The sequence below is a fragment of the Pantherophis guttatus genome, chromosome 2 (assembly GCF_059756535.1).
Source record: "Pantherophis guttatus breed Tessera chromosome 2, ASM5975653v1, whole genome shotgun sequence".
Classification (NCBI taxonomy): domain Eukaryota; kingdom Metazoa; phylum Chordata; class Lepidosauria; order Squamata; family Colubridae; genus Pantherophis; species Pantherophis guttatus.
In genome coordinates this window covers 134129449-134151789 of record NC_142064.1, presented here as the reverse complement: position 1 = coordinate 134151789, position 22341 = coordinate 134129449, and the positions used below count along the sequence as shown (strand labels likewise).

The 22341-nt window shown below is 35.6% G+C and overlaps 1 protein-coding gene across 2 annotated transcripts in view; it reads left to right on the top strand.

The window, feature by feature from the left end:
- Nucleotides 1-22341, top strand: part of VDR (vitamin D receptor) — an 86391-nt gene that overhangs the window by 9735 nt on the left and 54315 nt on the right. The window contains exons 1-2 of one of the 2 annotated variants that reach the window (XM_034412190.3): nt 5454-5609; nt 6428-6458. The exons of the other annotated variant lie outside the window; for it this stretch is intronic. The gene's annotated coding sequence lies outside the window, so the exon portion shown is untranslated. Of the gene's footprint in view, nt 1-5453; nt 5610-6427; nt 6459-22341 lie in introns of those variants that run through there. 2 annotated transcript variants of the gene reach the window in all.

Below are 22341 nucleotides of genomic sequence, written 5' to 3'. Positions count from 1 at the left end.
TTTGCCAACTTCCGGTGGGATCACCCCACCCCACCCCACCCCACCCCGCTCCTGGCACGCAATGGCAAAAAGGTTAGCCATCACTGGTATATAGTATTTCAGATACAGACATATCATAGGTTTGCATAATGGGATTAACATATAGGCAGTTTTCAGACTTTTTCCTAATAAGGGTTAGGGTTAGGGTTAGGGTTAGGGTTAGGGTTAGGGTTAGGGTTAGGGTTCCGGCACAGAATTTTGCTTTTTCACATCTGCCATAAATTCAATATCTTTAATTTGAACTATTCACTATGATTAATAACTCATTATATTCATGCTTTTATGAATCACATTTGCAAGATTGTCCAATTCCAGGTAGAATAAAAATAGAATATAGAAAACAAAGAGGGAACAGTGCTTCACCTAGAGGGAACAATGTGCAATCTATCTAACATACACATCTACCCCAAGGAACCTTCCACTGGATAAAGGGTTCACTTTGTTTATTTATATTGCCTTATACCGTAGTAGTTCACGAAGTAGTATTAAGACAAAAATAATAATAAGAAACTACTTCAACATCAACTATATAGTTTGTAAAGACAAAACAGCTTAATAATTTTAAAAGCATTAGGAAATAAAGAAAGTGCTTTGCCTATTGGCAGGACTTCTTTCCTGGGAAAAAAGTCTAATAATACAGCTCTATTGCTAAAGCAGTCATCTCTCTGCCCAATATTTGCCTCACCTCATTTGGAAAAGAACCTTAGCTGCTGATTTACTGATTACTGTAAATTAATTAAGGTAGTTTCTGTGGTACTGACACTTTTTCGCCAGATGTTTATATCCTGTCTTTTATCCAGGAGGGCTTTGATAGAGAGCCTACCTGTCATATTAAACCTATCTGCTTGATTAAATCTTAATCCTTTCTATGTGGTGCCTTAAACATGATCAGAGACTCTTGCATGGTAAATACAGAATTCTCACCTGTTCTAGTTAGCATTTTCCAGAATTTGAAACTGACAGGTAAACTATAATATTAAATTCCACTTCAGGTTCACCTAAGGTAGCAGCTGCTTCTCATCCATTTAACTGTAGAAACGATAACCACCAAGATTAAGGAGCTATAAAGGTTTGGAGCAAGAAGGTGGCATGTGTGTTCAGTTCTACCAGCCAGGGTTAATGTGTCGTGCAAAACCTGTCAGTTTAGCTTGGGAAATTATCAGAATTTAGCAGTTTTTAACATCTGAAAGTTCTTTCAAGATTTGTGGGAGATAGTGTTGATTAAGCACTGACATTTATGTGCAGACATACATATAAATGTAGTGTGTTTCATTAGAATAATTGTAATCAGTTACCTCTTTCTAGGATGAATGACAGTAACTGGGACGTCAGTCTTAATTATGTCTGTTGTAATATAGGGACTTTTAGTAATAAAGGAAAATGCCTCCAAGGTGAGAATCTGATATTTTCTGGGAATCCTCATCCATCCTAAATAGGGAGTTATTTGAGATGAATATGTATTCATTGGAAGTTAAAACATATTGTAATGTAGCATTATGGTTTGGTATAGAATGCTTAGAATCTAAAGATTTTGTTGGCATATTTCTTCATTGTGATTGTTTATACGTGGAATAGAATTGTTGCTTTCCTGACCATGGACTATATGTAAAGAATCTGTTTACAACTGTTAAGTGGTAAAAAATAAGGACAGTAGTTCAGACTGTAATTATTCCATTCTTCTAAGAAGAATTGCTTCTTAGGGGAAAAGTCTTAACATTATAATCTGAGGATGGGTGCTTCTGGTTGAAGCTTAATATTGCATAATAGTTCTACTTTATTCAAAAATGTTGTAAAGGGCCTGGATTATATCATCTTCCATTTGTTTCTAGTAATCCTGTCAACCCACAAAAAGGAAACTTATTGCTTTTAATATTTCCGCTTTTTTCCGAAAAATTAGAAATTTATTTTTTTAAGTGGCAATTTATACAGGCAAATTCCTTAGTAGGCTTGGATTTGAAGGTATTCATGACTTTCCATTCTGTTGGTGGAAGATTTCCAAAAATTACATGAAAATAAAAGTAGTCATTTAGTGACCCCACTACAGCCATATACAAAAAGGTAAAGCAAAAAAGCAAAAAGGAGCAGTAAATGGATTTCGTATTTAAAAATGGAAATAAAGATCAGAGGGGAAAAGAGTGCAAGGCAAAAAGAAAAGGAAAGGAAAAAAAGTGTGACTTCAACTTATTTCAGTTCAGTGGAATACAAAGTACAGTTACAGCCTCGCCTTTTTGTTTTACGTTTCTTAGTAGATGCAAGCCATTTCTATAACAACAAAGTTAATAAAGTAATCTAAACCTAAGACCAAAGTTTCATTCTTTTCTGTTTTGAACATAAAGTCCAGAAGCTATTTCTAAGTGGAAATAGATTTCATATTTACATAAAGATGTAGAATGTCTTACTTAGGCTATCTGACTGATTTCATTCTCATTGGTCCTATCGTTTAAAATACATTTGATCAGTTGTTTGATGAACATGATACAGAATCTAGTGTTGCTACTTAACCAGAATTCCAAATGCAGTGGGGCTGAATTTATAATGCACAGTGATTCATGTATGCTTTACTACTGCTTTAGGTAATATGGTCCTTAATGAGGTGGGACTGGTAACAGGTACATAATTTTACAAGTTACCATTGGCATGATGGTGTTGTGCATTTTAGATGGGATCCCAGTTGATGTACAGATCCACTTTCCTTCTTTCATCTTGGCATTTTCTCTGGTGCTGAAGTCCTTGACTTACGACCACAATTGAGGTTAAAATTTCTGTTGTTAAGTGAGTTTTATCCTATTTTATGACTTTTATTGGCCCCGTTGTTAAGTGAATCACTGGAGTTGGTAAGTTAGTAACCTGGCTGTTAAGTGAATTCGGCTTCCCCAATGACTTTGCTTGTCAGTAGGTTGCAAAAGAGAATCACATGACCCTGGGACACTGCAATCGCTATAAATTTGAGCCAGTTGCCAAGCAGCTAAATGTTGATCATGTGACCATGGGGATACTGTGAAGGTCATAACTATGAAAAACAGTCATAAACCACATTTTTCAGTGCTGTTGTAACTTTGAATGGTCACTAAATGAACTCTTGTAAGTCAAAGACTACCTATACTGACCTATGACAATATCCCAGAAAGCATAAGAAAAGGTAGAGATTTTTTAGATGCCCCACAGGAAATTATGTGATAGGGTGTTCCTCTTGACTCAGTCTTGGATACTACCATCCAGGAGCAAATCCTGAATTTTCTTTTAATGCCTGTAAACTATATCTTGGAGCTGCAATTTGAACATGACAACTGAATGACAACTGAATTAAACAAAAAAATATTGACATTGTTATTGCTGGGAAAATAACAAAAAAGTCACAAAGAATCAGCATTACAAGTTTTGAACAATTCTTTGTTAATTTGAAAAGAATTAGAATGAATGCAGCTGCACTGCATCTATGTTTCTGTATAAAGCAGTTTGAAACCTTCTGCATTTGCTTTCCCAGTTTGCATGCTCTGAGCATTGTTGTGTGTCTCCATTTGCAAGTGTAGGCTTCTCAGAAGACACCATAAGCCAATCAGTGCTTATCCTCTATCTCTCTGGCTTACCAACAGGAGCGTGCAAAGAATTTCCCAGCAGCTTCTATCTGACTTTGTGTTCAGGAATAATAATATAAAAATAAAAAGCAAAACAAAACCATCACTCCTGTCTCCCTTTCAACCTTATCCGTGTTTTTTCTGGATTTATCTCAATGTGCATTTACCTGTTGTTGTTTTTTAAGGAATCTGAAAAGTTGCTTTAGACTAGAGGAAGTTGTATAGAAGAAAGATGTTTTAAAAATGTAGGGGGGGGGGAGAAACTCCATTGACCTCTCCCACCACTTCCCCAATCCTTCCCACTCATCTAGAACATAGTTAACTGTTGTTTTAAGAAGCTTCTGTAGTTGTGAAAACAACCTGGTAATGTGTCAGCTGCGGTGCAACCACCAGCTTTTTCAAGCACTGCAACCAAAGAGGCTGGATCCAGGGTGTGATCAGCGATAAGCTCTGAGCAATCCATACGGGAAGAGAGAAACCCTAAGGAATAAGACAGTGACTAGTGCTGTAATGGCTAACTTGAAGCCCGGAAGCCAGGAGGTGGGATAGGACAAGAAATCTTTCCAGTGAGAAAATAGCCTGCTCTTCTTGGAAACTTTGTCATTCAAAACAAAAATGTTCTCGAAACTGGCTTTGTTGTTGTTTCCAATGAACTGAAAGTCAGAAATAAATTGATTCAGCTTCCTAAAAAAAAAAATCTAATGTTTAAATTATTGGAAAAATCAGGGCTCTGTTCTTTCTAACACAGGAAGGAGCATTTTCTACAGAGGTGGGTAGCTCTCAGTGTTCCGTCCCTGCTTTCTGTAATTTGGAGTAGTAATGAATCCTAGGGCAGCTAAAGAGATTTTTTTAAAAACTGCAAGATTTTCTGTGAGATGGAAGGGATCCCTTTCCTTAATTAAGGGACTAGGAAGAATATTGCTTTGAAGTAAACTTACTGCTGAAACAAAAGGCAGAATTTCACTCTGTGTCTGCATTTAATGTTTAGCTATGACTGGAGAGGCGGAAGGAATGTGCAAAGAATTCTGATTTTATTATTATAGTACTATTATTAATCTTTCCCCCCCTATCCCTGCCAAATGATATCAAGTTCAAAGTTTGAGATCTGTTAGATTTGCAGCACATACCAAGAATTGGATATGGAATAGAATGTTGCTCTTAAAAGAAGCTGGTATATGAAAAAGTGTATATATATTGATAACAGCCTTGCTTTGCAAGATATACTTGTTAAAACGGGTTGTAACATGGCTTGCAGTTTTAATGAATGACTAATGCGTTTAGGATTCTTTGTAAAATGTTGCAAAATGTTAACAGATGTTGTGATCTATTGAAGTATTTATGGGCACAACTTTGCCCCCCTTATTTGATGAGTAATTCCTGGCATTAAATAGAGACAAAACTTCAGAAGTAATTTGATTTATTTGGAAATTTCACAGGCTCTAATAACAATTGCTCTGAAATTTATTTGCTGTCTTCAAAGACAAAGCTAGTCAAAATGCATGACAACTTTTTATAGAGGATAAAAACGATTATTTTTTTTAGTATGATCACTGCTGCTGCTAACATGCATTTGGCAATTCTGTATGTGTGCTTTTTCAGAATTAAGCCCATTTAAATCAGGAGAAACATAGAAAACTACAGTACAGAATGCACATGTGTTCTTATGTACCGTTTTTGTGAAAACTCCCCCCCACACACACACACACAAACAAGAGTATCTTCATTTTATAATGATGTTTATGGAATGGGTGAATAAAAGCCCCGGAGATTCTTATCTGAAATCCAACCTGAGCATAACAGAACCAGATTAATGTTCTCAGAAGCAACGCTAGAAAAGAAATTAGCAATTGGAAGCTGGTGCTTTTCACCATGCCTCTGAGTCACATGACAGTTACTCTTAACAGAATGTAAATTGCCTGTTCAGTGGGATCAAGCAGTCACTCACTGAATGCACAGTTCAAAGGAGGTGCGCCTAAATCCCGTGCCAAACTGCAGGTAACTTTTTAATCTTGTTTCTACTTTAACTGAAATCAGCCTCCAATATAAACCTTTAGCATTTTAACTTATGCACAAAGCTCAGTTTCTTATTGTGTGATCAGGTATTTAAATGCTGGCAAAAAGCAATATGATCCATATATAATCCTTCAGAAACTGAAGGTAGATTTAAATGTTTCTCAAATGATTGTAGCATAATAGTTGTAGCAATTAACTTTCTCATTGAATGTTAATGTTTGAAATAGAGATAAACATAACTTTCACCATATTTTTTCCTCTTAAAAGTTTGCTTCTTCTGGTCTAGTAGGGCACATTGTTTTTGTGTACCTTCATGTCAGTTTTTAAATCCTGGAGACAATTTTTTTAGGAAGGCTTTTTTGATGTGGTTTGCCATTGCCTCCTTCCCAGGGCTGAGAGAGAGTGACTGGCTCACCCAGCTGGCTTCATGCTTAGATCACAACTAGAACTCATGGTGGGGGGGGGGTTTGTTTTGTTTTGTTTTTGTTTCTAGCCTGATGCCTTAACTACTACACCATACTGTCTTAATAGGGCAGACTAGTGTCAAGAAAATAAATGTTCTTGGCAAAAAGTGAAGAATGCCTGCAGCTATGACTGAGTGCACAGAGTTCAACATTATTGTTAACTTGCTCTTGTGTTCTGTTTCTAAGAAAAAAGGAAATACTTTAAATATTTAAATTAGGAAGACAGTGTCCATCAGTTGTGTTCCTAAGTGATATAGGAAGAACAATCTTAAAGCTGAGGTGATCTTTTTAAAGAAATTCTAAGCAGATATGGGAATCTTTTGTCTTTATATGCAGGTCAGGAATCTGTTAGAGAGGGACTGACATGGTAAGTTCTTAGTTCAAAATACAAAAATGTGCATGTTTTCCTCCAACTAGGTTACATTGGGAATTAATATGTGTATGAAAATTTAATTTTAACATTTCTTTAAAAAGGACTTTTAAGCTTCTTAAAATAACTTATTAGAATTTGTAATGCAACAACCAAATAAATTTTAAGTAGGAATATTGCAACATCATTAAATTGATGAATGTTCCAAAGCTAACATTTGAATGAAGAATGTAAATTATTTCAAAAGTTCCATTTACACTAAGCATAGTGTAAATGCAAAGTTTCAGAGGATAGTTGTGATTAATAAAAGTGACTATGTTTTAAATGCAACAAAGCTTCTTGAAAAGACTTTCCATTAAATAGTAGGACATTTCATGACCACAAGACAATAAGCCTATGTGATACTGTACATGTAGCAGCTGGAAATATTTGCAATGATACTGGTTTGAAGAATGGCTTCTGGTTTGAAATATTTTGTAACAAAAAGAGTTCACTTGTATAGTAAGATCTAAATGTGGATGGCATGTGTAACTATAGAAGAGTGTTCTGGGGTATAGGAGCTGAAGTCCAAATTTGATTTAGTCCTTTCCATACTGCTAAAGTGAAGCACTGAATTACCTGTATATGGAGATACAGATGAAAAGGAGCACCTAATATTGACTGAGTCAGCAGAGCATTTTGATTCTATCTAATGCACACTTTTGGGGAAAAAAGTAGTCTTATAAATCTTAGTTTCTTCTGTTCTTCCCATTTCATTTCCTTGTCATATTACACTATAAGCCTGACATGCCTTTTTTATGTTTGAAATCTCTTAAGAGTTATTTTCTGCCTCAGGCCTCAACTTAATGTTTTTGCTTCAGATTATTTTTTTTTTCTATTGTTGTAATGTTGTTTTTTTCTTATTCTTAATTGAGTTTTGTTGTAGGTTGCTTTGTGATTTCTGGATGAAGAGCATTATATAAATGTAATAAAATATACATATAAAATAATAAAAACACTATCATTACATAATACATTTTTATATATGTCCCTTCTGGTTTTCATTCAGAATTAGTTGCATGATGTTCTTCAACACAGATACCTCCATAAAATAGGAAAATATATAAGGTTATATAGGTATTTTTTGTTTAGCAACTGCCTCATTTAGCAAACTGCCTCATTTAGCAACTATTTGCATGTACAAAGGTTTTGAAAAAGTAATTTTACAATAAATATTTGCATTTACAATCTTTGCAGTTTGGTAAGGCAGAAAAAAGCTATAATAAAATAAGCACAGTTGTGGTTTCATTTAGCAACAGGTTCACTTAATGACCAAGTTGGCAGTCCCAGGTATGGTTACTAAACCATGATTATTTGTAGTGCTTTTTTCCCCCCCTTTATGATAACATATTTTGTGTGACCTATTTGAGCACTTCTGGATAAATTGACAGCAAAGAACTTGGAAAGTGAGATTTATCACATTCACAAAAAAGGAAAATGACCTTTGAATAGGGTTTCTGAAGGAAACACTGCCATAGTAAAAACAATCATATAAAGGCAAAAATTAAAATGAGGAACTCAGAAGACTGCAAGTAGGCATGGAGATAATTATATGAAAAGTAGCAGTCTAGACAAAGAAAAACAAAGCAGTTAGAGGTAGAAATAATATCATTCGTCTTTTCTTAAGATAGATATATAGAATTTATTAGCAATCTTGGGTAGTTCAAACTCCCCTGATAGGTCATTCAGGGATCAGAAAGTTGAAGTGAAGCATTTTATCCAAGCAAGCTGGGTTCTTGGTGAATGATATTGTTCATTATTTTAAGATAGGCAAAAATATCACCTTCAAATTATTTTCAACTCTCAAACTTTGATAAGACATAAAATTATGTTTATTTGGCTGAATCTAAATACATGGTGGTTGATCTTTTGATTTGGGCAATCATCCATTGAAACATGATTTAAAGGGTGGGAACATAGTACATTCAGTTGAAGAGAGGGAGCTGTGCACCCAAGCCAGCCTATAATATCTTTCTAACCCCTTTAGGCCACAATTGGGCTACAATACTGGAGGTAAGCCTGGTGAGAGGGAAGTGGCAGAATGGGAGAGTGGGAGCTAAACTGCAAGGATATTGAACAATTTAGCTTTCATTAGTTACTTTTAATGTTGGACTTCCATTCTATTTCATTTTGATTAGGGCAGTCCAGTTACAAATAATAATAAATAAAGAGCCTTGGTAGTACAGGGGTTTAAGGCACCCTGTTATTAAGCTGGTTATTAAGATTAAGACCAGCTGCCTGCAATTACTGCAGGGTTCGAATCTCACCAAGGCTCAAGGTTGACTCAGTCTTCCATCCTTTCTAAGGTAGGTAAATTGAGGACCCAGTTGTGGGGGCAATAAGCTGACTTTGTATAAATATACAAAAGGATGAAGGCTATTGCTGAGCACATTGTAAGCCGCCCTGAGTCTTCGGAGAAGGGCGGCATATAAATCTAATTAAAAAAAATAAAATAATGAATGTTCTAGTCTTGGTGATAAAAGCAAGATGAGTATACCTTCACAAATAATACTTCTTTTCTTGCCAGTTTCAAACTACTGAAAACTTGCAATCACTAGTCTTAATCAAAAACTGGAAGGGGGAAAGCCACACAAGAATATGGAAGAGGTTTTTGAATTTCACAGTTGGGTTTCCAAAGTATGTCTTGGTGTATGGATATAGCAAAATTGATACTAAAAGAAGCATAAGTGCTGATGTCATTTTAAAAATCCATCTAGAAATTGCTTGCTGGTATGTAAGATAATGTGATTCCAAGATGCTGATGCAATTCTTTGCACTACTATTCGGAAGGTATGTTATCAGTCTTTTATTTTGTAGATGATCCTATGAAAATAAATAATAACAGAGAAAGAAATTGTCAGAGTTCATACTAGGCATGGCAGTAAATCTCAGGTCTTTAGAAACTCAGCCCTACAGTCAGTATGTAATTAGATTACAGCAGCAGATTTTTAGACTCCACAAGGCTAAATGGGTTATTTTATTGTACATACAAAAAAAAAAAAAATGTGGAAGATTTGCCTACTTAGAAATCAAGCCTAGGTCTTTTCCTCCCATCCTGGCAAATCAAAGGACCTTTGATTGTTCTTTTTCTGGCTTTGAAAATCAGAGATATGTGTTCCATGTTTACATAACAATTCTATCGGGCTTGACTTGGTTCCTGCCTTATGAGGTTCGGCTCTTACAGGGTTGGGAGAAATATTGCCATGGAAGACAAAAATTTGAAATCCATTCCCTTCTTCAAAATTTCATAACCGAGGCAGGGGAAAATAAAATAAATAAACATTTTGCTTTGGCGGGCCTAGAAATCTTCAATAAACTGACTTTATCTATTTGTCTATGTAAATTATACAAAAAAGCAAGCCATTTATTGATTCCTAAAGTATTTGGTAAACCTTTGTTTTGTTGTCAAAATAGGCTGCAGCTATGCATTAGATCAGGGTTGTCAAATTCGCGGCCCGCAGCCCAGATGCGTCACGTGCTAGCCATGCCCACCCCTGTTTTAGCAAAGGGGGGAAAAGTCACAGTACATAACGTGACGATGTGAGTTTGACACCCCTGCATTAGATGAACAATTCACAATTGTCTAGTACTGATGATGTTACCTAGTTTGGGTAATGAAATGTCTGCGAGAAAACAGCCAAGCTCAGAGAGCACCAAGGACTCCTCATTTCAACCCTGAGCTTCAAATATTCTCCTTTATTAATTCTACAGGGCAATAAAATGCCCCATTCCCTGATTCATACTTTGACATTTAAATAATTAAGAATAGGAACAAGGAGGCTGGGTTATGGTTGCTGTAGGAGCATCAGGGCTGTGGAGGGTAGTGTCAGGCTCCTAACATACACTAGATTCTCAATTCAGACATGGTATCAGTTCTTGAAATTATTTTCAATATAAGGAAAAGTATTTTGATCAGTCAGCATATTAATGCAGCGTACTGATAGTGTACTCAGTACATAGGCATCATATATCACTTCTAGCTACAAAACTGTCAGTAATGGATCATACAGATAATTAATTGGTCAAATTATGGGATACAGTTACCAAGAAAAGTGTGTCAATAGCTATGTGGTTACAGAATGTTACTGCACAGGTCTTGCAGCTCAAATTTAGCTAATTTCTGAAGAATGGTCTCTCTTGGGTTACTTATCTGTGAGCAGTGATATGTTGCCATAGAATGGAAGCAGAATTTTTTTCCCAGGGATCAGAAACTTTAGTTTTTGTCCCTGAAGGTTTACAAGTGTCCTGTGATAGCAGTGGGAGGCTGATCTTTATCTTAGGTTTTTTGTGACAAGGTACATTAAATTTACCTGCTTGAAAAGCTTATTTAAAACAAAGAACAAGAATACCCCTGAGATACAATCTTAGTGGTTTCGGAAAATTCACAGAAACAGAGTTCACAGATTGCTCATTCCAGTTGTGGAAGCATCAAAAAGAGATGAACCTTTTGTTAATCTAAACCAGGACTGTCAAACTCATGGCCCACGGGCTGGATGCATCACATACTGGCCACACCCACACCCGGTTTAGCGAAGGGGGGAAAAGTCCCGATACATCATGTGACGCTGCCATGACAATGTGAGTTTGACACCCCGATCTAAACTGATGATAACCTTCCTAATAGTTCCTTTGCTGGATGGATATTCATCTCATTATATTTCTTTTGTATTTTGTTATTTCTATAGCACCTGTTAAGTATTTGGTATAATTGGAAAAAAAGAAAAAACAGTATCAGCATTAGATTAAAAGTCACTTGTGTATTTCTGCCTTCACACAGAGATAAGGTGCCTTATCACCTCTCAATCAGCTGTTAACCAGCATGCCACTGTATACTCCACACACACCCTGTTTTTACATTCATTTGTAGATATATGTAAAGTAATGAATCCTAGTTCTTCTGCTTCTCTTGGATCTGAGAAATCCGCAAAGGATTCTTTGGTCAAATGTGCAGACCTCAAGTTATAGTGATCTGCAGTAGTGGATTCTAACTAATAAGGCAGGAGATACGCTTTCTAATACTTATATAGACTGAAGCTTGGGTCATGGAAGCTTGGCCCATTCAACTGGGACTTTGAAGAGGTGTAAAACGTTTCATTGAATTTAACTGTCCTGTGTTTATTTTCAGCTGTGTCAACTGAAGGCTAATATAATATAGCTACTCATCAGAGTTATAAGGTGGTAGTGACTCAGTATGGAAATTATATTGGCCAAGGGAAAAGCATTGCTATTCCAGAGAGGGCCAAAAAGCAGCTTGCAGAAATAATGCATTTAGTGATTAGAAATCAAATATTTTATTCTTTTGTTGCCATTGAAATTACTTCTTTTTCTTAGTTCATTTTACCTAGAGTTTTAAAACATTTACATATATTTTAATGCGTGGAACTATTAAAGGTCAAACCCTATGTTACATTTCAATTTTTATATTTTTAATATTTTCCTGAAAATCCATATCTTTGTACAGCAATTGTTCGTTTCTATTTCAAGGGGTGAAAATAGTATTACAGAGCTTTGTGCAGTCTCAGGGAAACTATTCATACCTCTGCCCTATATAGAGGGTAAAGAGAGGGATTTACCAGACTGTTGTTTATTTGCTGTCAGCTTTGATTCTTTAGACTTTGGCTGCTGGTAGCTGTTTTGAAGAGAACATCCAACTGAGAGCAACTGTAGCTCACAATATGCCATCACATTGCCTGCATAAAACCCTCAGGAAAAATCTTTTGTTTAGCTTTCAAATAAAATTCATTTGTAATAAAATTATAGGAGGCATTTTGGGCCCTTGTTAATTATAACTGTAGTTTTGTGCAACAGTTTCGAGCCAAATTTTTTATTTGTGATTGCAAATAAATTTGTGTTGGATGGATGCAACCTAAAGCGTATTTAGTGCAAGGCGAAGTGGAAGAAAAAGGAAGAAGGTGGAACACATGCAACAAGGGTGGAAAAGCAACTGTACTGAGGAAAATGGCAATAAAAATAACATGCAAATTCAGATTAGTGCCTGAGTTGGGGAATAAACAGCCCAGGGAAAGGAAGGAAGATTAGATCATCTCTGTGGCCAAATATTATTTCTTTGCCCTAGAAATGTCTTTTTTCATAGAAGAAAGTCACTGTGGATCTGTGATAAATCTAATATAGAAATCTTTCTGCACAGTATATGATAGGGTCAGGCTTGAAATTTGTAAGATATTAATTATCTAGACATACAATGATTAATATCTAATATCTAATTTGCATTGATATTTATTACATCTTTTCTTTGTTGTTAATAGAGTGGAAACCTTTCATTTTATAACTGTTTATTTCCCTATATTTTCAGTGTGTGGTAAGCTGTTACTAATTAATATTGTATATTTCCCAGTCACAGTTCTTGAATTGGCAACTTCTGTTTTGTCAGCATCATCTAGGTTAGCAGGTTAAAAATAGGCAATTACTTTGCACTATACGTATTTTGTAACTAAGTCTAGAACAGAAGGTACTGCATGCCTCTATTGCTGGATCTGTCTGTTTAACAGAACATACTATTCCCAAGATCTGTTCTGTCTTGTTCACTCGGCACCCTAACCACATTCTTTATAAAAGATATAGTTACTCTTGCATGGTCCTTTTGTCATCTATCTTCATTTTACTCTATTTGTAGCTGTTTTTTTAGCATGGATTTGCAGGCCAACAAATGAGAGGCTAGTTAATCATTCATGCAAAGAGCTGTAACATGAAGCGCCTATTCCCATCTCTGTTTCTGTGTCGTTCCTGTTCCTGTTGTACTAATCATACTATGTTTTCATACAGTACTAACCATACTATGTTTTCAAATCTATTAGCCTCAATATTAATGGTACTGAAGACCCTGCTTTTTGTTGTTGTTAATTCATGTTGCTGTCGTCTACCTGATCAATGCTATCCCTATCCTCCATTGGTTTTATACTGGCTTAGTTCCAGAAATTAATTTCTCTATTTGGGACTCCTGGTAAACCAGAAATTGCCAAATGGATTTAGGTATCAAGTGTTTTGCCCAATTTAGCAACTTTTTCTCCAAAACGCTTTCCATCTCATATTTGCTTATTGGTATTGACTCAGAGTAGAGCATGAAAGAGACTTGGACATATTTTCAAACATTTATGTATAATCAGTGTTTTGGTTCTTGATTTTCCCCTTCTATCAGAAAATATTTCTATTTCAGGTACATCCTGATAACAGTGATGTTGCAAAGAGAATTCCTTTCTTGTGAATGGTAAAGCAATCATGAATAGTACCTTTCACTGTTCTTGTACATCACCACTAGCTGTTGCCTGATTCCCAGGATGTTTGGGCTATTATAGTCACTTATGCAGACAAAATCCATGCATGTAGGTAACATATACTGCAGGGGGGCTTCAATACTAGAAATATATGATTTTATTTTAAATATTCTTTAACAATTCCACTGTCACTCAGGTATCTCAGAGAAAGTTCACCTTTTACATTCATTAAAGGTGAAAGAAAAAAATGGATACGCTGCTAAACACCTATAGCTAGTGATCTGTGCCTGATCTGTACTGAGTCTCCTTACCTGATCCTGCACCTCAGAGCTCAGTTTTTTGTTCCTATGATGAGAGGTTTCAAAAAGTCTCCATCGACAGTTGCTGGTTTATTCAAATCATAGTAAATTTGCAAGGTAAAACACACAGTTCCAAGAAAGTTATACATTCATATTGTCCAGTGGAGAACTGTATCACAGATATGACATGCCTTTGTAGAACTTTAATACAATCATAGTCTTCTATATGTGCCCAGTTCCACAGATATGTTCAAGCCAATCTTAGCAAAGCTATTTCTTCATTATGACTCTTCAGGTTTCTGCCCTGTCTTGTGTAAAACTGTTGTTTGTTTATCATATGTGTTAGACTGCACAAAAACTACATACAACAAGTTGCTTATTATAGGCCTTGGTAATCATTATTTTATACTGACACAGAATTTATCCCCTTTCATTGTACAGAGCTTGTATTATCCATGTACATATATACATGTGTTATCTTTAAACTTATAATTGCAATTAGGGCTTTGGATGGGAAGTCAGGAGCTGGACCTCTTTGAGCCTGTTAACTGAGGTTTGCATGTCCATAAAAAGCTATTTTTGCTGAGGTTCAATATGACTACAGAGCAGGGGTGGGTTCTAATTTTTTTTACTACCGGTTCTGTGGGCGTGGCTTGTTTTGTGGGCGTGGCTTGGTGGGGGTGATGTGACGGTGGGCGAGGCCAACTTTTTTTTTTTAACTTTTAAAAGCTTAAGAGGTTGCAGAAAACAATGCTTTGAAAAGCCTCTGCTGATCAGGCAACTCAGCTGGGATTGTCAGAGGCTTTTCAAAGCATTTTTTTTACCACCTCTTCGGCCAAAGAGGTTGTAGAAAAAATGCTTTTAAAAGTAAAAAAAAAAAAAAAAGCCTCTGATGAGATGGGCGGGGTAAGCGAGCGGTGACCGGTTCGGGGGTGTGGCCAGCCAATGTTATTACCGGTTCTTGGAACTACTACAAATTTTTACTTCCGGTTCTTGCGAACCGGGAGCAACACACCACTGCTACAGAGTTGAACCACAAATAAGCCATCTTTCCTCTAGTTAGTTTTTATTTCTTATCCATGAATTCCTCTGTGAAGGTATCTGAGGGTTTTCTCCTCTAAGGAATCTATCTTGGGATATTATCTTTACAAAATAAATCCGAAAGGTGTGGGAAAGATTGAATTTGCTTTCTTAATGTTTGCCAGTGTGTCCTTTTCAACTTTATTTCACATTCTAAAAACCTAGTTTGCTTAAGTAGCGCTGGACTCTTTACAGAGAGGTCTTTTTGATGGATCCATATGAACCTCCAATAGTTAGCACTTAGCAATAGCACTTAGACTTATATACCACTTTACAGTGCTTACAGCCCTCTCTTAAGTTGTTGCAGATTTACCATAAAAGGGAATAAATATTTCTGTCAAGAACCCCACTATAGATATAGGTATGGATATATAGATATAATTAGATATAAATTAGATACAGAGATTGACATTTCCTTCTCTTAGGTAAGCTTTTGCAATAGCATTCTTTACACAAGTTCATGTATCTTGTTTGAAAGTCTCAGAGATAATAGCAAAATACAGCACAATTTCTATCTACGGTAGGCAGGTAGTCACTTCTTATATCAACCAAGAAACCACTGTAACTATTTTGGTAGGAGTAAGGTCAGAGGGATTTAATAGTGACTTAAAATAGGACAAGTCCATTCAATGTTTTCTGTACATATTGGGGGTTAGTCTGTTTGCTCTTTTGTCATGACATCATCTGCCTTCATGGGCAACATATGCAAAACAAGTCTAATTTGGGAACTATGAAGACACCATACAGTGGTTTGACTTGTGGGGATCAAACTCCTCCAATTTTCTTTACTGTCTGCAAAATTATTTGGGGAAAGTCTTATTCCCCTTTATTACGTGCTCTGTGAAAATAAGCTTCTTTGTCTTAAGTAATTTATTAAAATATTTGAGTTTTGTTTTTGGCTTATATCAATGTATCACAATTAAAAAGGTATTTTCCACCTATTCGTGATAAGAAATAGGTAAAATCCTCCTATTAAATAATATCAAGAAAAATATATGGATTTTTCCCCTTTTATATATAGCATTGTGGACACTGAAATATAATTTTCAAAAAAATATTAAAAAAATAAAAAGTCTTGGATATTCCAGTTGTTCTTTTTAACAACTGTTTTTCATTAAGAAGCAATAATTTCTTCTTAGTGCCATGTTTCTCTTTTTGTATTCCAGTATTATTTCAAATTGCAATTGGAATTGTGCAACATAATTAAATAAGAATTTCCTAAATTATCTCTGGATTGTTAGAAAAAGAAAGTATGGCTTCGTATTCCATCTTTAGATGCATCCAGAAATGAAGCTTTATCCTTTTCAATCACATCACCACCCTTCTTGCCCTTAAGCGGGTCAGGGGAGAAAATTGTGACACACATACAATATTCCCCTGCCCAGAGAAAATTGCTTATATATTTGACACCATGAAAGATTGGTAGGAAGTATACAGTTATATTAAAGAGAACAAGACTCCCTCTTTCTGAAGTTATATATAGCTGTTTGTCATAGTGGTTAAGCATCAGGCTAGACTTTGTTAAATACTTTTTTTTTTTCCTCACAGTTTAAAGTGTTCTCTTATCAACTGAATGTAAAAATGATTAGGAAAGCAAAATCACACTTTGATCAAAGAAAAAGCGTAGTGGAAAAACTGATTTCTGGGATATATTCCTTCAGCAGATAGAGGTAAATTTCTTGGAAATTTATCAAAAGGCGCTAATTATATTTCTTAATTTTGACATAACGCAAGTTGTATCATGTATAATCATTCCTTCATCAAAGAATCCACATTCAGTTTGATGATTATGCAGATGAAACTCAAAATTCCAGCATCCTCTGCAGCTCATCCTCAGCAGTAAATCAAAGACCACAATATCCGGGTTTAGCTGAGAAGAGTCCACTGTCATGGAAGAATTGAGTAAATGTAGCTTTGTCTCTTATCTAAGAATTATGCAGGTTACAGGTAACAACAGGATTGCATCATAGCTTGGCGTAGACTGTAATTTGGGAAATTCCCAGTTCTCAAAGCTTCCTTCAGTTGAGCCTTCATCAAATTAGTATCTCTTGCAGACATAGCGTGCGGCCTGTAATACAGGTAGATTAATTCTAGCCTTATTATAGTTTTGGTGTAGGAATTATTAAGAAAATTATGTGATACATTGTGAATGCTATGAAACAATATTAAGGGTCTATTCACCCAATATTTTACCCTACTCTGTGAGTAACAGAGTGAGACCACTTGTTCTGTCGTTCCTCCAGGACTTCAGTCTATTGTATATTGTGAGGATGTTGAGCCTTTTCGAAAGCCGTAGTGAATATAATGGAGGTCTTCTAAACCTTTTAAAGAGATCTTCTGAAATAGGTCAGCCAGAATAGTGAAGTAACTAACAAGTTTTATTTTATTTATCACATTTACATAGCTGCCTCTTTTAAGAAATCTAAACAGCTGATAATTCTAGATAAAGCTCTTTTTTTTTAAAGTCACAAAACAGACCAGTTTAAGAATAAGTGAACTATACACACTGCTGCATTCTGGACCAACTGCAGGTCCTGAATGCTTGTCAAGAGTAGCCTTATCTAGAGTGCATTGTAGTAGTCCAACTGAATAATGATTCATGAGTGATTGGAAGCAGAAGCAGAACCTTTCAAAACAAGAATAGAGATATCAGGTGCAAAGGGCCTTTTGATGGTGGCTTTCTTGAATAGGAGCTATGAGTCCAAGAAGATATTGAAGTTGCACACCAAATCTATCAAGGGAAGTGCTACCCAATTCAGAGTTAATGGTGGAAAAATTTTGGAGACTAAAACCACAGCCACTAGATTTTATTATGCTTAAGATAAAGTCTCTCTTTCCTGATCAAGACCCTCACAGAATCCAGCTCAATAAAAGAACCTTGATGGGATCACATGGAAAGCTTGGGGCAAAGTTGTATAAATCCGGACAACTTTTGCCTGGTTTCCAACCTTCTTTTCCTGGTGAAGGTTGTTGAGAAGACTTGTACCTTCAAAGAATGAAATGGATGATCTAAACCAGGAGTGTCAAACTGATGGCCCGTGGGCTGGATGCATCATGCAGGCCACGTCCACCCCAGCTCCACAAAGGCAAAAAATGTCACGATACATCACGTGACACGATCGAGTTTGATACCCGTGATCTAAAGCCTTTCCAATTGTTTCTTGACTTATGAAAATGATACCTGCCTGCCTGCCTACCTGTCCTGATCTAGTTTAAACATGTCTCTCATTAATTTATGTAGTAAATTAGGCTTTTTCATTCTTCCAGGATTTGAATATTCTGAATCCTGACTTCATATTGCCAATTTTGCACTACCATCAGCATGAAGCTATGGTGAAGCAAAGGATAACACATACAGTATTATGTGAAATCAATAATAATGACAATGTCTGAAAAAGTATGTCTGAAGTAATTCCAAAGTCCTTTGCCCAAAAATCTTGGCATCATGGACATTCTTGTCATACATCAAATTAATGAGCCAATAGGGGTTATCTTTGAGGGCTTTTCAGAACTTATTAGATGCATTTGCAGAGAAGAAACATAGCATGTAAGGCATGTTAAATAAATAATAGTTTTTTGCCAGTTTCAAACCAGTGTAGGTTTGTACTCGTTTTCAAGTTACATAAATGGGCTATTTTTTATTGGAAAAATAGAGAGGAAAATGATAAAATCTTCTCCAAATATTTCAGTCCTTCACAGCTACTATTGTGTCTGATATGTTTCACTGAGATAAGGTTTTAGCAAATCTAACATTCTCTTGTCTCTTCCTCCACACACTATTGTTCAGTGAAAACAAATCAGCTGTAATTTAGTGTACATCATGATACACTGTTCTTTCTTGCCACTGTTCATGGCATTTATGCCATGATCTGTTAAAGCCTCCAAAATCATACTATAGACTGTACTCATCATAGTTGGTAGATAATAACAATTGTAAGTTTGTGATGGATACCAGGATCCAGCCTTAAGCTAACAGTAATGCAGGAGTTCCGATTTGCTGTCAGCTGTTCTCTTCCACAGATAGCAATAGCAATAGCATTTAGACTTATATACCACCTCATAGCACTTTACAGCACTCTCTGGATGGTTTACAGTGTAAGCTTTATTTTTAATATTGCCCCCAACAATCTGGGCCCTCATTTTACTGACCTCGGAAAGATAGAAGGCTGAGTCAACCTTGAGCCCCATTAAGATTGAACTCCAGACTGTGGGCAGAGTTTGCCTGCAATACTGCATGTTAACCACTGCACCACCAGGGCTGCTTGCCTATCTAGGTGGTGGCAACAGGTATTCATACTTTGTTGATCCCAAAAACTCAAGAGTCAGACCTGTTTATTACTTGAATAGAAGATCACCAGAAAATCCTGGATCTGTAGAATTGTCTGGGAAGTTGGGAAAAAAACGCTGTTTCTGAAACAGCTGTGGATGCTTTGCAAATCATGCAGCTGCTTTAATAACTTTTCCTTAAACATTCCTATCGATTGTGAAGCATAAATATCTGCATCTTCAGCTTGGAAACCTAAAAAGCTGCTGTGTTTTTGCCAGGACTATTTTGACAAAAGTTGTTGGAGTTTATAAAGCCTTGCATAGTCATGGATATAACTCAAGTTTTTAAAGAGCCAGATCAAAGGTGTTGTGTACAGATAACAAAAAGAGATTATGTCTGGAAACTGATTAAGAATATCAAACAGAGAAGTGCACAATTATCCAGCTAATTTGATGCTAATGAACTTAAAAACCCAAAAGGTTTCTCGCTTTCATAATTATTATGAGATTGAAAATTAACCTTATCTGTAACTTAACCCTTATCTGATCTTCTTGCTCGTTTTCCAACTCACTTTTAAGCATCAGCAACTTCTGCTATTCTAAGTGTTTCAGCTGAACTACAACTCCCAGCATTATTTCCCATTGGCAGTGCTTCCTAAAATGCTTGGAGTCACAGATCAGCTGTAGCAGAAAGACTGTACTGTTCTTTATCCCTTTCAAATTCTCTGACCACTTAGGTGTTCAGAAGGACACTTTGATTCTGTGAAATGTGTGGTTAAATTTAACTATAGTAGTTCTAGTTCTCCCAAACAATCAGTTTGTGTCCTAAATTTACATTGCATGAAACGGTTCTGTTTTTAATTGCGTCTATCTACAAATGAAGTGTTGAACTTCCTTTGAATTCTGTACAATTTGTAAACCATTTACCTATGACATCTTTGTTCTAAACTTGGGACATGGCACAAATTTTCTGACAAGGCAGAAAACAAGAAGAAGAGAATTCTGATTGCATTTACTGAAAACCTTCCCTTAAGCTTGAGCTTTTTCCCCAGAAAATCTTAAGTTGCAGATGGTGTTTGGAACATCTTTATGAATTTCAGAAGATAATCTTGACAGTAAAATACTGTATGTTTTGTGTGGTCATATTCTTTTAAAACTTTATAGTGGCACAACTCCTTTATTTCATTACAGTTATTACATTAGTCTGTTATTTCACTTTACATTCAATAATCTCTTGAGTATATCCATGAGATATATGTAGGATGTATTTTGGCAAGCTTATTACATTTACTTATGAATGCAAGGTTCATTTTTTATTCTACGACCCCAATATGCTATCTTCAGTTCAGGGATCAGTTCAAAGTTAATGATTACATCTGAACCATAAAATGATTATTTCTCTTATTATAATTGAAAAATTAGTTTTAAAAACCGGTAGGATCATCAAGTGCTTCATAATATCAGGAAATAATGCATACTCTAAAATGTGTCTTGGGTAAGTATATAAATAGAGTGCTTCCTATTATTATTTTTAAAGAAAAAAAACTATTCGTATTTTTATTAATAAAAACTAAGCACCTGATTTAAATCTTATGAAAAACTATAGGAAAGGTGGAAAATAATGTGATAATCAAAAAATGAGTATTTTCCTATTTAGGAAGATATATATACAGTTATTTATACATTTAATAAATACAAGAATCTATACATGTAATAACTAGCTGTTGTAGTCTATCACCAGAAAATTATCCAACAAACATTTTGGAGTCTGTTATTTCCTGTGTGATAAGTTGGGGTGACTATGCCGCAAAGTGAGCTTTTATGGTTTAGTGTGGATTAGAACTCTGCTCTCTTCCTGATCCTAGCCCAAAATCTTATTTACTTACTTGTAGCTATTTAAACCACAGTTTCATTGTTAAAAAACAAATGCCAGACAGGGGAATTTCACAGAATTGTTACATATTGTTTCTTCAGTTAGCAAAAGAGCAATAAACTGAATGCTGTAATGAAACTGGCAGGCCCTTTCCCACAGGGATAATTAAGTAGTAGCTGTTTAAGATTTGGGAATTTCATCTGAAATACGTGTTAGTCATTGTTTAATGATATATTCATAATAGTGTTCAGAGAAAATTTCTCTGCATCTTTAATATTTCACATGTGGGTATGTATCATATGGAGCTAATTAAGAACTAATACTTGGAACTGAATAAATGAGGCCAAGGGACTAGACTATAGCATACTGGGAAAGAAATTTACAGTAAAATCTTTAAAAATAGCTAGCTTAGCCTATTATGGCCATTGATAGCTAAGGTTCCTTGGAGAGGGTCTTAGCTGAATATAGGCTTTGTGTCACACAAACCCATGATTATTTGTATCTTGGCTTATTGATAAACCACAGTTTGCTGGGTTCACCACAGTATGTCATGCTAAAGTTGAATAAACCCAATTATGGTGTAGCATGTATGAACCAGGTTACTTTTTTTTTTTTTATCTGAGGGAAAAATTCCAAACATCAGGAAAAAAAATAGCGAAATAATTTGCAAACTTCGGAGTACAGATCTTCCCAGTATCTTTTAAGGAATCTGTTTTTGTCTGTATGTATGTGATAGGCAAAAAGAAAAAAGAAAAAAAATCAGTCAAATCATCAGAAAGATCATTTCCAGCCTAAGGGAAGTGAAAATATCTTGGAAGTGCCAGATTTGTTGGTGTTGATTTGTTGCTCGTGTCAGTGTTCAGAAATATACACCAAGAGATCATTTGGTATTTCTTTAATGATGTAACAGCCGATATCAAATATTAGTAATGCCATAATACTGAAATCTGAAATTGCTGGAATGGGCTTGAAGATTTCTGTTTTATTCTTCTCTGAATCTCATTCACAGATGGAAGTGACTTGTGATCATCTTAACTAATTTAATTTCCGTATATTCCTGCTAGAATAAAGATCTTGAATTTGCAAAACCT